This window comes from Balaenoptera musculus, chromosome 4 (assembly GCF_009873245.2).
Source record: "Balaenoptera musculus isolate JJ_BM4_2016_0621 chromosome 4, mBalMus1.pri.v3, whole genome shotgun sequence".
Classification (NCBI taxonomy): domain Eukaryota; kingdom Metazoa; phylum Chordata; class Mammalia; order Artiodactyla; family Balaenopteridae; genus Balaenoptera; species Balaenoptera musculus.
This window is the reverse complement of record NC_045788.1, coordinates 73272578-73288310: the sequence shown is the minus strand read 5'-3', so window position 1 is coordinate 73288310 and position 15733 is coordinate 73272578. Positions and strand designations below refer to the sequence as shown.

The 15733-nt window shown below is 44.2% G+C and overlaps 1 pseudogene; it reads left to right on the top strand.

The window, feature by feature from the left end:
• Nucleotides 1-15277, top strand: part of LOC118894003 — a 43413-nt pseudogene extending 28136 nt beyond the window's left edge.
• Nucleotides 15278-15733: the final 456 nt, after the last annotated feature.

Below are 15733 nucleotides of genomic sequence, written 5' to 3'. Positions count from 1 at the left end.
CAGATCATCCAAAATGAAAATAAATAAGGAAACAGAAGCTTTGAAAAACACAATAGACCAGATAGATTTAATTGATATTTATAGGAGATTCCATCCAAAACAGCAGATTACACTTTCTTCTCAAGTGCGCACGGAACATTCTCCAGGATAGATCACATCTTGGGTCACAAATCAAGCCTCAGTAAATTTAAGAAAATTGAAATCATATCAAGCCTCTTTTCTGACCACAACGCTATGAGATTAGAAATGAATTACAGGGAAAAAAACGTTAAAAACACAAACACATGGAGGCTAAACAATACGTTACTAAATAACCAAGAGATCACTGAAGAAATCAAAGAGGAAATCAAAAAATACCTAGAGACAAATGACAATGAAAACACGATGATCCAAAACCTATGGGATGCAGCAAAAGCAGTTCTAAGAGGGAAGTTTATAGCTATACAAGCCTACCTCAAGAAACAAGAACAATCCCAAATAAACAATCTAACCTTACACCTAAAGGAACTAGAGAAAGAAGAACAAACAAAACCCAAAGTTAGCAGAAGGAAAGAAATCATAAATATCAGAGCAGAAATAAATGCAATAGAAACACAGAAAACAATAGCAAAGATCAATAAAACTAAAAGCAGGTTCTTTGAGAAGATAAACAAAATTGATAAACCACTAGCGAGACTCATCAAGAAAAAGAGGGAGAGGACTCAAACCAATAAAATTAGAAATGAAAAAGGAGAAGTTACAACAGACACCGCAGAAATACAAAGCATCCTAAGAGACTACTACAAGCAACTCTATGCCAATAAAATGGACAACCTGGAAGAAATGGACAAATTCTTAGAAAGGTATAACTTTCCAAGACTGAACCAGGAAGAAATAGAAAATATGAACAGACCAATCACAAGTAATGAAATTGAAACTGTGATTAAAAATCTTCCAACAAACAAAAGTCCAGGACCAGAAGGCTTCACAGGTGAATTCTATCAAACATTTAGAGAAGAGCTAACACCCATCCTTCTCAAACTCTTCCAAAAAATTGCAGAGAAAGGAACACTCTCAAACTCATTCTATGAGGCCACCATCACCCTGATACCAAAACCAGACAAAGACACTACAAAAAAAGAAAATTACAGACCAATATCACTGATGAATATAGATGCAAAAATCCTCAACAAAATACTAGCAAACAGAATCCAACAACACATTAAAAGGATCATACACCATGATCAAGTGGGATTTATCCCAGGGATGCAAGGATTCTTCAACATACGCAAATCAATCAATGTGATACATGATACATCATATTAACAAACTGAAGAATAAAAATCATATGATCATCTCAATAGATGCAGAAAAAGCTTTTGACAAAATTCAACACTCCGTTTATGATAAAAACTCTCCAGAAAATGGGCATAGAGGGAACCTACCTCAACATAATAAAGGCCATATACAACAAACCCACAGCAAACATCATTCTCAATGGTGAAAAACTGAAAGCATTTCCTCTAAGACCAGGAACAAGACAAGGATGTCCACTCTCACCACTATTATTCAACATAGTTTTGGAAGTCCTAGCCATGGCAATCAGAGAAGAAAAAGAAATAAAAGGAATACAAATTGGAAAAGAAGAAGTAAAACTGTCACTGTTTGCGGATGACATGATACTATACATAGAGAATCCTAAAGATGCCACCAGAAAACTACTAGAGCTAATCAATGAATTTGGTAAAGTTGCAGGATACAAAATTAATGCACAGAAATCTCTTGCATTCCTATACACTAATGATGAAAAATCTGAAAGAGAAATTAAGGAAACACTCCCATTTACCATTGCAACAAAAAGAATAAAATACCTAGGAATAAACCTACCTAGGGAGACAAAAGACCTGTATGCAGAAAACTATAAGACACTGATGAAAGAAATTAAAGATGATACCAACAGATGGAGAGATATACCATGTTCTTGGATTGGAAGAATCAATATTGTGAAAATGACTCTACTACCCAAAACAATCTACAGATTCAATGCAATTCCTACCAAATTACCAATGGCATTTTTTACAGAACTAGAACAAAAAATCTTAAAATTTGTATGGAGACACAAAAGACCCTGAATAGCCAAAGCAGTCTTGAGGGAAAAACACAGAGCTGGAGGAATCAGACTCCCTGACTTCAGACTATACTACAAAGCTACAGTAATCAAGACAATATGGTACTGGCACAAAAACAGAAACATAGATCAACGGAACAAGATAGAAAGCCTAGAGGTAAACCCACACACCTATGGTCAACTAATCTATGACAAAGGAGGCAAGGATATATAATGGAGAAAAGACAGTCTCTTCAATAAGTGGTGCTGGGAAAACTGGACAGCTACATGTAAAAGAATGAAATTAGAACACTCCCTAACACCATACACAAAAATAAACTCAAAATGGATTCGAGACCTAAATATAAGACTGGACACTATAAAACTCTTAGAGGAAAACATAGGAAGAACACTCTTTGACATAAATCACAGCAAGATCTTTTTTGATCCACCTCCTAGAGTAATGGAAATAGAAACAAAAATAAACAAATGGGACCTAATGAAACTTCAAAGCTTTTGCACAGCAAAGGAAACCATAAACAAGACGAAAAGACAACCCTCACAATGGGAGAAAATATTTGCCAACTAAGCAACTGACAAAGGATTAATCTCCAAAATATATAAACAGCTCATGCAGCTCAATATTAAAAAAACAAACAATCCCGGGCTTCCCTGGTGGCGCAGTGGTTGAGAATCTGCCTGCCGATGCAGGGGACACGGGTTTGAGTCGTGGTCTGGGAAGATCCCACATGCCGCAGAGCAACTAGGCCCGTGAGCCACAACTACTGAGCCTGCGCGTCTGGAGCCTGTGTCCACAACAAGAGAGGCCACGATAGTGAGAGGCCCGCACACCGCGATGAAGAGTGGCCCCCGCTTGCCGCAACTGGAGAAAGCCCTCGCACAGAAACAAAGACCCAACACAGCCAAAAATAAATAAATAAATAAATAAATAATTTAAAAAAACAATCAAAAAAACTCACATTATTAAAAACAAACAAACGACCCAATCCAAAAATGGGCAGAAGACCTAAATAGACATTTCTCCAAAGAAGACATACAGATGGCCAAGAAGCACATGAAAAGCTGCTCAACATCACTAATTACTAGAGAAATGCAAATCAAAACTACAATGAGGTATCACCTCACACCAGTTAGAATGGGCTTCATCAGAAAATCTACAAACAACAAATGCTGAAGAGGGTGTGGAGAAAAGAGAACCCTCTTGCACTGTTGGTGGGAATGTAAGCTGATACAGCCACTATGGAGAACAGTATGGAGGTTCCTTAAAAATCTAAAAATAGAATTACCATATGATCCAGCAATCCCACTACTGGGCATATACCCAGAGGAAACCGTAATTCAAAAAGACACATGCACCCCAGTGTTCATTGCAGCACTATTTACAATAGCCAGGAAGCAACCTAAATGCCCTTCGACAGACGAATGGATAAAGAAGATGTGGTACATATATACAATTGAATATTACTCAGCCATAAAAGGGAACGAAATTGGGTCATTTGTGGAGACGTGGATGGATCTAGACAGTGTCATACAGAATGAAGTAAGTCAGAAAGAGAAAAACAAATATTGTATATTAATGCATATATGTGGAACCTAGAAAAATGGTATAGATGAACCGGTTCGCAGGGCAGGAATTGAGACACAGATGTAGAGAACAAACGTATGGACACCAAGGGGGAAAAGCGGCCGCGGGGTGGGGGTGGTGGTGTAATGAATTGGGCGATTGGGATTGACATGTATACACTGATGTGTATGAAATTGATGACTAATAAGGACCTGCTGTATAAAAAAAAAAATTAAAAAATTAAAAAAAAAAAACCAAGATGCTCCAGTTCATATTTTGTATTTCTTGCCTGATTCCTAGAATTAGTCATTTCTCCAAGGAGTCCAGGCTCCTTTTTATTGGAGAATGGCATTAGAAACCAAGATCCTTGATGCTAGCTGTGCCCATTGCTACCACAGCATCTCTAAGCTGACAGAACAAGAAAATATATGTATATACTAACCCACATACATACACACATATATATATAAATATTTTGTATAAAATCATCTGTATCTATGTTAAGCTAAACATGAGTTCATGCTGATGTCTCCAACACCAATCCATTTCCATAGATAACTCTGTCTTCCTCCCCTGCTTACCTGTAACCTCCCACTCTAACAGGGAGGTACCTGATTGCTGCCATCACCGTTTGCTTAATTGCTCAATACCAGTGTACATCAGAATTGTTAACCTGTACCCAATGGAGAAACAATTTGATATACAGTTTCTTTTGCCTTTAGTCTTATATAGGCCACTCATCTGCACAGTTACTTATGTCAGCACCATTTCCTCCACCCCTATTAGTGAGATTGTTTCATACATTTGTAATACAGTTAGATTGTTTTGACACATTTTGCATTCTGTCCTGGGATTCCTGACCTCCTAAATTAATATTTTTTCATTCACACACATTAAGGTTCACTCTTTGTGCTGTAAAGTATTACAGGCTTTTACACATGGGTCATGTCATATATCCACCACTACAATATCATACAGAACAGTTTCACTGCCCTAAAAACCCCAGTGCTTCACCTACTCAACTCTTCCTCCTCCCCCTTCCCCTTAGCAACCACTGATCTTTTTACCAATTAAGCTGTAATTTTGCCTTTTGCAGAAAGTACTGTATTGTATAAAAATATTGATCTATGATGAATTTAAAAATCTTTAAACTTAATACTTCAGCACAAATAGTTTAAAAAGCAGTGATCTTAATAATCAACCCAAGGCCACTCCACTACCACAAGGGAGAATGAGAATTTGAAGTCATGTCTGTTTGGTTCTGAGTCCTGAGCTGGTTTCCATGTCTGTCTCTTGATTCTCTCCTATTCAAGCATTAAGAAGGATCCCTCATTCTGAGCTCTGAATAACCACTATTATGCTTTAGGAGCCAGTTAGACAAGATTATGGAGGAAAACAAAAGTGGGCAAACCATGGTTACAAAAAAGGCCTTTATGTGGACTCAGGAAGTTGAAGGAAGAAGGAAGACAAGAACTGTGCATATGGCCCTGGGCATTACATAAAGCCCATTTGCATTTTGGGGGTGATTCCATAGCCCCAAGTTGGGACCCTCCCTTATGCCAGGCCCTAACTGGGTGCCTAGGACACAGGACACAGAGGGACACTGTCCTTCAAGAAGTTCACAGCCTAGCAGAGTATTTGTCAATAGATACACACCTGATACATTATAAAGAGAAAACAGGAAACCATTAATTCTTTGGAGATGATAAAAATGTAAGAGTCGGGAGAAGAAATGAGTGGTAGGATTTTTACCCAGTCAACCAAAAAAAAAATGAAGAGTCACATGAAAAGATCAAATATTTGCATTACGTGGTAACTGAATGACTATAAACCTCTTGCTGAGGGGAAAGAATTATAAATGGAGATGTGAAATGTAGAAAAGAAGCTCAGTCCATAAGAATCAAAGAAGTAAAAACAAAAGAACACTCTTGCGATTACAGTGAGTGTGGGAAGACTTTCAGGTGGACCTGGGGTTTAATTTGACCCCAGAGAAACCAACCAGTGAGTAACTCTGAGCATTGCCCCTGGGAAATCTGTAGTGCCATAAAATTGCCTCTGAGGTCGCACTGTGACAAAATGTATAAGTCGTGGTGGGCTGGGGCTGCCTTGGTAGCTCTTATTGTTATACGGTGCGTGCACTAGGGCTCACGTGAAAATAAGAAATATGCATCACAAAGAAGACTAATGATTAACACGAAGGGTAACCTGACCTTTGTCTCCATGGTCACAGACCTAAGGCGGTGAGCAGGGGCCCCCAAAATAAGATGGACCAGAAGGAGAGGGACAGCTTGAGGCTGAAGTGGCTTCTCTGTGGCTCTGTTTGTATTGATAACTCCACCTGCGGCCTCTTTTATGAGTCAAATGTCACAACTCCCTCCTGGGCATTTCCCCCAGATGTGTCTCAGACACTCCAAATTCACCTCTCCCAAACTAATCATTGCATCCCAAACCTGCTCTTTTTCTTTTTTTATTGAGATAAAATTCACATAAACATAAAACTCATCATTTTAACCATTTTAAAGTGTACAATTCAGTGGTTTTAGTATATTTACCATGCTGTGCAACCATCACCACTAATTCCAAAACATTTTTATCACACCGCCCCCCAAAACAACCCTGTACCCGTTAAGGAGTCACTCCCCATTACTCTCTCCCCCAGCCCCTAACAACCACTCATCCCTGTGGATTTGCCTATTCTCTGGACATTTCACATAAACGGAACCACACAATATGTGGTCTTCTGTATCTGACTTCTTTCACTTAGCATAAATTTTCAAGGTTCATCCATGTTGTAGCATGTATCAGTACTTCATTTCTTTCTATGGCTGAATGATATTCCATTATATAGCTATACAGCCGTCTGTTCATCCCATACTTGCTCTTATGCCCGTCTTGTTTATCTACTGAGTGGCAGCCTTCATCCTGTGTGTCATACCAAAAATCGGGATGTCTTCTTTGATCTTTTTCTCCCTCATAATCCAGTCAGGCAAGGTTGAAGTCTTGCCGATTCTATCCCTCTCTAAATCTCTCCTCCCCACCCTTCTCCCATCCTGGACCCTACCCCCGGTCAAGACACCCTCCTCTCTCACTCAGATGACTCCCCCAATCCCCTGAACTGTCACCCTGCCTCCAGCTCTGTCCCTTCTGTCCATTCTCTACATTGCGGTGGGAGGGACCCTTATTTTCAGAGCTGACCATGTCTCTGTCCTGCTTACAACCCTTCCATGCCTTCCCACTGCCCTCAGGATAAAGTTCAAATTTCTCATCATGGCTTACAAATCCCTCCAGGACAGAAGCCCTGCCTGGCCCTCTGCCTCATCTTGCATCTACACTCCAACTGCCTGAGCTCTGTCCTGAGCCAGCCAGGCTGTCTCCTGGACAAGTAGGAGCTCATCAATCAAGACTCACCTTGGTGACCACTTTCTCTCTTGATCTCTTGCCCACCCTGCAAACTGGACTAGACCCCTCACAAGTCTCCCCATGGCATTAGAACACTGGGTTGCACTCATATTTACCTCTGGCTCAGGCGGTCACGTGGCTGACCCCTTCTCCTTGTTCCAATCTCCACTCAGTGTCACCTCCACAGAGAGGCCTTCCTTGATGATACCATGCCACCACCTACCCCAGTCTCTAGATATCACATTTCATTCTTAGCACTTACATCTACCTGTAGTCTTTTAAATTTATTTGCTTGTTTATTATCTCTTTTCCACACTAAACTATAAGCTCCCTGAGAGCAGGAATCTTATTTACCTCTGAACCCAACCTCAGAACAGGGCCTGGCACACAGAAGGGACTCAATAATATATATTAAATGACTAATATATGTTCAGTGTGAAAATAGCTTTTTTTTTTTTTAACCACATCATGATTTTAAGTCACAAACCTGAAGACTCTGCAGAAGTTAAAGGCCCTGTGTCCCTGTGATGTACACCTACCCTTGACTCCCTCCTCCTTTAGGAAATGCTTTTCACTCTCTGACCTCTGTGGCCCTGGGCCATCCTGGTTCTTCTCTCACTCTGACTAGTCCTTTGTCTACTTGCTTCCTGTTTCCTCTTCCTCTTCCTTTGCCTCCCAATTGTGAGCTTTCCTCCACACCTGAGTCTTAGTTCTCTCCAGCGTATGACGCATCCCCTCAATGGCATCTGGGTCTCTCTGTGTGGATGGCTCACCGGTCCATACATCTGACCCTAAGTTCTCCCACTGCCTGCAACCTGCAAGGTCCCACTTGGAATTCCCTTTGTGCCTTTAAATTGTGTAATGAAAGACTCAGAGCTCCCAGCAATGAATTCCTGGGGATTTTGTAATTCCTACGAACGCATCATGTTGAAACCTCATCATAATATCTTTACACAATTGTATACCGTGAAGCCATTGGAAAGAATGAGACAGCTCCGTATGTACTGATCTGGAATAATTTCCACAACATGGAAAAAAAGCAAGATGTGCAACAGTGTGCAGGGTGGCGCTGTCCGGGAGAAATATAACACAAGCCACACATATAATTTTAAATTTTCTAATAGCCACATTAACAGTAAAAAGAGATGAAATTAATTTTAACAATATAATTTATTTAACCCAATTATATCCAAAATAGTTTCATTTCAACATATCAATATGAAAAAGTGTTAATGAGATACTTAATGTTTTTTCTCATACTACCACTCATTGAAATCCAGGTGTACTTTATACTTATCGTACATCTCAATTTGGTCCAGCCAGATTTCAAGTCTAGTGGCTGTCATATTGGACCATGCAGGTGTCCTCTTTGAAGAATATGTGCATGGGAAGGACACAGCAGGAAATGACTACACAGCACATCCCAGAGAAGCATCCTTCACGTCCTGTCTTCTTTCCTCCTTGAATGCTCTATGGGACATTGGTGACTGACTGACTCACAGGATCAGTTGGAGGTCTCTCCCTGAAGTGCCCACTCTAGATCCCCTCCATGCCCCTGCTTAGACTTCTCTAAAGGACAGTTATTCTACAAAAAGACTCCTGCCTTTTTCACCCAGAGGTGAAAGAGAAGAGACCACCGCAAGAGAAGCCACCGCAATGAGAAGCCCGAGCACCACAATGAAGAGTAGCCCCGGCTTGCTGCAACGAGAGAAAGCCAGCGTGCAGCAACGAAGACCCAACACAGCCAAAAATAAATTAATTAATTTAAAAAAAACCAAAACATTTTCACCATCCTTTGCACAGCCCCTCTAGATGAACTTGTTCAAAATCAATCAATTGATGGATCGATCAATCAATCAACAAACGTTCATTGAGTGCTTACTACATGCCAGTTGCTTGCCGGCCCTGGGACATGAGGCGAACCTGTCTCCTGCCTTCATGGAGCTCCCAATCCAGCGGGAAATCTCTTCCCATCCCTCCTCACCCACTCCCTCTGCCTGCCCCTCTTCTCACCTTCCTTCCTCTTCCTCAGATCTCTCTCCTGGCACCCATGAGCTATGACAAGGGGCCGCCCAGGTTGCAAACCACACCCCTTTGGGCTTGGTTTCCATTTCAGAGGTCAGCCTGGTCTTGTTCTTCCTGGGGAGGTTTCTGTGCATTAATCACTTGGCTCAGAGAGCACAGGATGGCAGAGATGCTGGGGTCATGAGGAGGACAGGAGGAAGTCAGGTGGAGCAAGGACTCAGCTCGGGGTCTCACAGCCCCTGGGCTGCTCTGGAATGACCAAGGCCAGGCTGTCCTGGAGAGAAAGCAGAGACCACAGTGGGCCTCGCTGAGGCCGGAGCTGCGTGTGGGGTCCCAGAGTGCTCTCCTCCTCAGCCAGAGGAGAGAAGTGCCGGCGGCCCGAGGGTGTTCCATCCGGCGCTGACTCTCCCCTCCCCTTCAAGTCTGTCACAAATCAACATACTTCCTGCTCGGCACCATGGCCCCGGCGCCTCTCACCTGCTCCCTGGAGCCGTGCAGGGCCCTCCTCCCTAATCACTCCCCCAGGCTCCCCAACTCCAGTTTGCCCACCGCCATGCTGCCCATCTGCATGGCCCCCCTCGGTGGGCGCCCCCTCCTGCTGAACAGCCCTCAGAGCACGCTGCCCCGCCTCTGGGGTTGACCAAAGTCACACCTTCCCAGACGTTTCTCCTACTAACCCATGAACAGCAGGACAGACGACCGTGCTCACCCCACCCGCACTCTTCCTAGGAGGGGCTCTTTAGGAAGATGGAGGGGGCAAAATAGAGATGCTCTTAGCATGATACCTGCAGTGCACCAACGTGGTAAGGCCGTCGACATTGACAAGAGAAAGGTTTGCTGGTTTTGTGGATGTGCTTTTCTGAGGCTGGACATGGAGGGCCGTTTTCCTTCATCTTCTCCTCCTCCTTCACACTGCTGAAGTCTCCTCACCAACTCCAGGAGGAGGAAAATCTGGCAGAGCCAAGACCCTGGATTGATGGAAGGGCCTACGAAACCCAGCGGGTGTGCCTGTGTGTGTGTGTGTGTGTGTGTGGTGGGTCCTTAGGGTCAGAGCAGAAATGCCCCCAACTCCCAGACAGTGACTGACTGTGGCAGGGATATCAACCCATTCCTGAGAGATACAGGCTCCAGGATTCCCTGACGGCTTTGTCGAAACTTCTACAGACTGCTCCGTGGCGGGGCGGGAGGCGGTTTAGGACACCCCACTTCACGTTCTCTCCCTCTCTCCTTCACTCAGGCTCAGACTTGCACCGAGGCCTGGAAGCTCTCCCAGCGCCTCCAGCTCCTTCCTTATTTTCTCTCACACAATCACTTCCCCAAATAAAGACCTTGGGTGTTTGATCCCAATCCTTGGTGACTGCTTCTTGGAGGATCCGGGACTAATGCAGTCGGGCTGTGCATGTTTTCGCACAACCTCAGGTGCAGCTGAACCCAACTCACTGAAGAAGCTGAGCGTGATTCTGCCAGTAAGGAGCGTAGGTGCACACGGAGCGAGCGCCCCTCAGCCCTCCTCCTCCACCAGGCTGGCTTGAGGAGAGCTCACTCCCGTCTTGGCCCCTTCCTGACTTTGTCAGCTCCCACGTACACCTGCCAAACTTAGCTGTCCTTCGAAGCCTCACTCGGGGTCAAGTTAATTCCGGGTGAAGGGCATGGCATCCCAGCTGGATACTGGAGCACTCCCTGCTCATCTGGGACACAGGCGTGGAGGGTGGGAGGGACCCACAGAGACCACGTCACTGGCACCTCCCCGATCTGGGCTTGCTGGTGTCCCTGGGGGTCTGTCTGTGGTGTGTGGGGTAGACGACCACTTGGCGTGCCACCTGAGGAAGGGGTCCTGGGGCCATGGTTCCATCTGCCCACCCAGGCTCTTAGGGTACAGGGAAGTTCAGGTGGGGATTCCCCAGGGACGCCCAGCTGCTCTCAGCCTCAGGTTCCTACAGTTGCCTTCTTTAGTCCCTAAAGAAGGTTTATTCTTTTCTGTTGTAAACAAACCTGGCCATGCCCTGGTGACTACACAACCCTTGATAAACTAAACACCTGCAAAGCAACCCATAGAGGGAAACATGGGCTTTGGTGACAAGCAGACTTGGGTTCAATCTTGCCTGCTCCCCAATTACTAGCTGCGTGAAAGTGGACAAATTGCTTAACGTCTCTGAGCTTGATTTTCTTAGCTCAGGAGAGGGAATAATAATACTTATCTCCTAAACTTATTGGGAAGAGTGGATGAATAACATGTAAATTTCTAAGCCCAGGGTTTTCTCTAGGGGATTAGCAGTTCTCAACGAGGACAGTAATGACCCCTAGGGGACAGTTTGGGAAGTGCTGGGGTGTTTTCAGTTGTCACTGTGCCAGAGGCTACTGATGTATTGGGTTGGTCAAAAAGTGCCTTTGGTTTTTAAGTAAAAATAAAAGACACATTTTTCATTTTCAAGAACTTTATTTGACCACCTAGAGGGGTGGGATAGGGAGGGTGGGAGGGAGATGCAAGAGGGAGGAGATACGGGGATCTATGGATATGTATAGCTGATTCACTTTGTTATAAAGCAGAAACTAACACACCACTGTAAAGCAATTATACTCCAATAAAGATGTTAAAAAAAAAGATAAATTAAGTGATAAATATTTGCCCTCTTATTATCCAGAGTTAACTGGACTGTTATAAAAATGTTTCCAATCTTCTTCCACATATGAAAGTTTAAAAATGACCTATATATATTTATGTGCATATGAATTAAATTGTAGAGAAACAGAATTTGTAGAAACACTGACCAGCGATGGGTTTGGGAAACTAGTGAAAATAAATGTTATTAAAAACAAACAAAAAAGAACTTTATTGAAAACGTATTCACCCTTTTGTTCCACTACCTTCTGCCATTTTTCAGGCAACTTCATAATTCCATCTTCTGAAAACTTTTTATCTTTTTGAGCAAAGAAGTTCCAGGTGCCTTTTACAGTCTTCCAGGGAGTTGAAATTTTTTCCATTAAGAGAATTTTGTAAAGACCGAAATAAATGGAAATCCAAAGGCGCAATGTCTGGTGAATACGGCGGATGAATCAGGACTTCCCAGCCAAGCTGTAACAGTTTTTGCCTGGTCATCAAAAAAAATGCGGTCTTGCGTCATCCTGATGGAAGATTATGCGTTTTCTGTTGACTAATTCCGGATGCTTTTTGTCAAGTGCTGCTTTGAGTTGGTCTAATTGGGAGCAGTGCTTGTTGGAATTAATCGTTTGGTTTTGCGGAAGGAGCTCATAATAGAGGATTCCCTTCCAATCCCACCATATACACAACATCACTTTCTTTGGATGAAGACCAGCCTTTGGCGTGGTTGGTGGTGGTTCATTTCGCTTGCCCCACCATCTCTTCCGTTCCATGTTATTGTACAGTATCCACTTTTCATCGCCACTCACAATTTGTTTTAAAAATGGAACGTTTTCATAACGTTTAAGTAGAGAATCGCATTTGGAAATATGGTCAGGAAGGTTTTTTCACTTATGTGGAACCCAAACATCAAAGCGATGAACATAACCAAGCTGGTTCAAATGATTTTCAGTGCTTGATTTGGATATTTTGAGTATGTCGGCTATCTCCCACGTGGTAATAACGTTGACTGTTCTCAATTAATGTCTCAATTTGATCGTTATCAACTTCACCTGGTCTACCCAACTGTGGAGCGTCGTCCAGTGAGAAATCTCCAGCACGAAACTTCACAAACCACTTTTGACACGTTTGATCAGTCACAGCACCTTCTCCATACACTGCACAAATCTTTTTTTGCGTTTCAGTTGCGTTTTCACCTTTCTTGAAATAATAAAGCATAATATGCCAAAATTGTTGCTTTTTTTCTTCTATTTCAATATTAAAATGGCTACACAAAAATTCACCAATTTTGATAAGTCTTCTTTAAAATGCACGCTGATATGACAGCTGTCGCATACAGTCCAACAAAATTGTTTCAAATGAAGTTAAAGACAACTATGTGCTACTAGAGCCAGCTTACGGAAAAAACTGAACGAAACTTTTGGCTCACCCAAATAAAAGGCCAGGGATCTTCTGCTTTACACGGAGCAGTTATGCACAGTGAGGAAATGTCCTCTGTTCTACATGTGGCAAAGGAGGGTTTTTTGCACGATATTAAGAGACACTGAATTTTCCAGGAATGCAACTACTGGATGAATTGAGGGGATTTCATGTGTTTTGTTTGGCACTTTACCAAGACTTGTTCACTGGTTTAGAAAATCTCACCACTGACAGCACTGCTACTTGTGGTCTCTGAGTGGCCATGAGATACCTGTGTGTCAGTGCACGTTCGTAATTACACCTGACCCTTGTGATGTCTCAGTGATGTGTTCTAACTCAGTGCACACTCATCCCCTGGGGACCGTGCTCAGGTGCAGATTGGGATTCCAGCAGGTCTGAGGTGGGGAACTGAGACCGGCGTTTCTCACAAGCCCCCAGGAGAGGCCAATGCTACAAGGTCCTGGTGCAGTCACACCTGAGCCATGACATGCTTCATTATAAATTATAAATTCCACTTCTCCTTTGTATGACGGTTAGAGCATTGTCTTAAGTTGAGTTTCCCAGGAAACACCCTGAGAGGGATATTTCCGTGTAGGTGGTTGCCTGAGGTGTGTTGGAAACCCCTGTGAGGGGTGGGAAAGGCGGAGGGAGCTGAGCTGTGAGGCAGTCATAGAAGGCTCCCTCAGGGAGCTCGAGGTCTGGATGGCCTTTCAAAGATGTCTCACATTGACACAGGGCCCTGGGCTTCTGCTCTGACTCTGAAGGGTTTGGGTCATCCTTTAATGCATTCATTCACTCATTCATGTATTCATTACATTCTCACTGAGTGCCTGAACCCACTCTGGGCCTCTTTCCCTCTGTCGCCCCACTCCACCGTGTCTCCCAGCACCCAGACCCTCACTGACTCCTTCCTGGGAGAGATGTGCACAGACTGGGGCCAAGGAGTCTCTAGGTCAAGGAGGGGAGGGGCGGGGTGTGTCCTGAGCAGGAGGCCCCAGTGGTCCCTCCACAGCAGCCTCATCCTAGCCTCCAACAAGGAGAGAGAGTCCCCCTCCCGGCACCCTCTTCTGCATCCCTATTCTCCAGCTTCTCCAACCTGAAAAAGGAGAAACAGCCATTTGTGCCAAGTGCTTTACACATTTTTTTTCATCACATCCTTACAACCACCTTAAAATTTATGTTTTATGATGCCCACTTTATGGATGAAGAAACTAAGGTTCAAATAGACTAAATATTTCGCCAGGGGTGGCCAGTAGAGAACCCAGAACTCTGGGTTCCAGAGCTCATGCCCTTTGCACAGCAGCGTGCAGCCTGCCAGAAGCCCTCTGGGGACTCTCCAGGCTGGAGAAGAAGAGGCTGAGGGAAGATTCAGGAAACATTTTCTGGTCAATGTGGAGGTTTAATCGGAGGAGCTAGTGCCTGTCCTGTCCCGAGAACAAGGCTGAGCGTATGGTCAGAGGCATGACTGAGCATCCCCCAGGGGCAGGCTGACGCTACTATAATCTAGGGTCCGGGTCCGTACTGGCACACCTTTGAGTGTGAAAAGGGTTGCTATTAGCAATACACAGAAGCAATGGGCATAAACAGGGATGCGCCAGAGAAACTGGGGAGGGATGGTCACCCTGCTCAGGGCAGATGGAGGGTGGCGAAAGTACTCTCTAAGGGGATTGCCCAGAGTGGCCAAAATGCACAAGCTCACCCCTCAGGTGAGCTCTGGGCAGCGAGTGATATTCCGAGCAATCATGTGGTTTCTTCCAGTGACTGACTCTCCTTATGGCTGGGTTCCCAGGACCCAGCTTGGCAGCCACGCTGGTTGTTTATGCAGCCAGCAGCTATGGATTCCAGTGCTATCTCTTTCTGTGCCTTTGGGGAAATTACCAAACCTTTCTGAGCCTCAGGTTCCTTGTCTGTAAAATGGGACAATAAATTCCAGCTTGTGGGATTACCGTATTATACGAGATAAGGTCTGCGAAAGTGCTGACTGCTTAGTATGTGCTCCATAAATACAGTGTTTACCTTTGAGGTGAAGTCGGTATGTGGGTGGGACGGGGTCGTCAGGGTAATGATGTTAATTAAGTGTCAAGGCCAATGTAAGTTTTCTCACCGGGGTAAATCCTGATTGGCCTGTGGCTTTCTTCTGCAGGAGTACCCTCAGGAGCACTAGCCTGGGAGGCAGGTGCCTGTCCTAGTCTGAGGTCCGCTATTGGAGACTCTGAGAAGTAAATGGCGGCAGGTGGATGGGGAAGAAAACCGGAACCTGAAGTTACATCCGACCAGCAGGGAATTTTCCTTTTTTCTGCTCTGGCCTCTCCAGACCTGGACTAGGACAGCTGACCTGCAGCCGTGGTCGGAAAGAGCTCCAAAGAAGCTCTCTACTTCTGGTCAAAGGAGCAGAAAGGGGGGCTCATGGGTTAGAGTGAGTGGAGGGGATCTCCTACATTTTCTGTTGTTTTTTCATTCTTTTCCACCTCAGTTTCCTGGCAAACCTACAGCAGCACTGGCAACAGCTGGACAGGCACCTAAAGCTCCAAGGGAGAGAACTCTTCTCTCTGACCAGAGAATCTGTGGCCCCCAAAGTATGGGGGGAATCACAATGCTTTTTCTTCTCTCTCTTTATTCT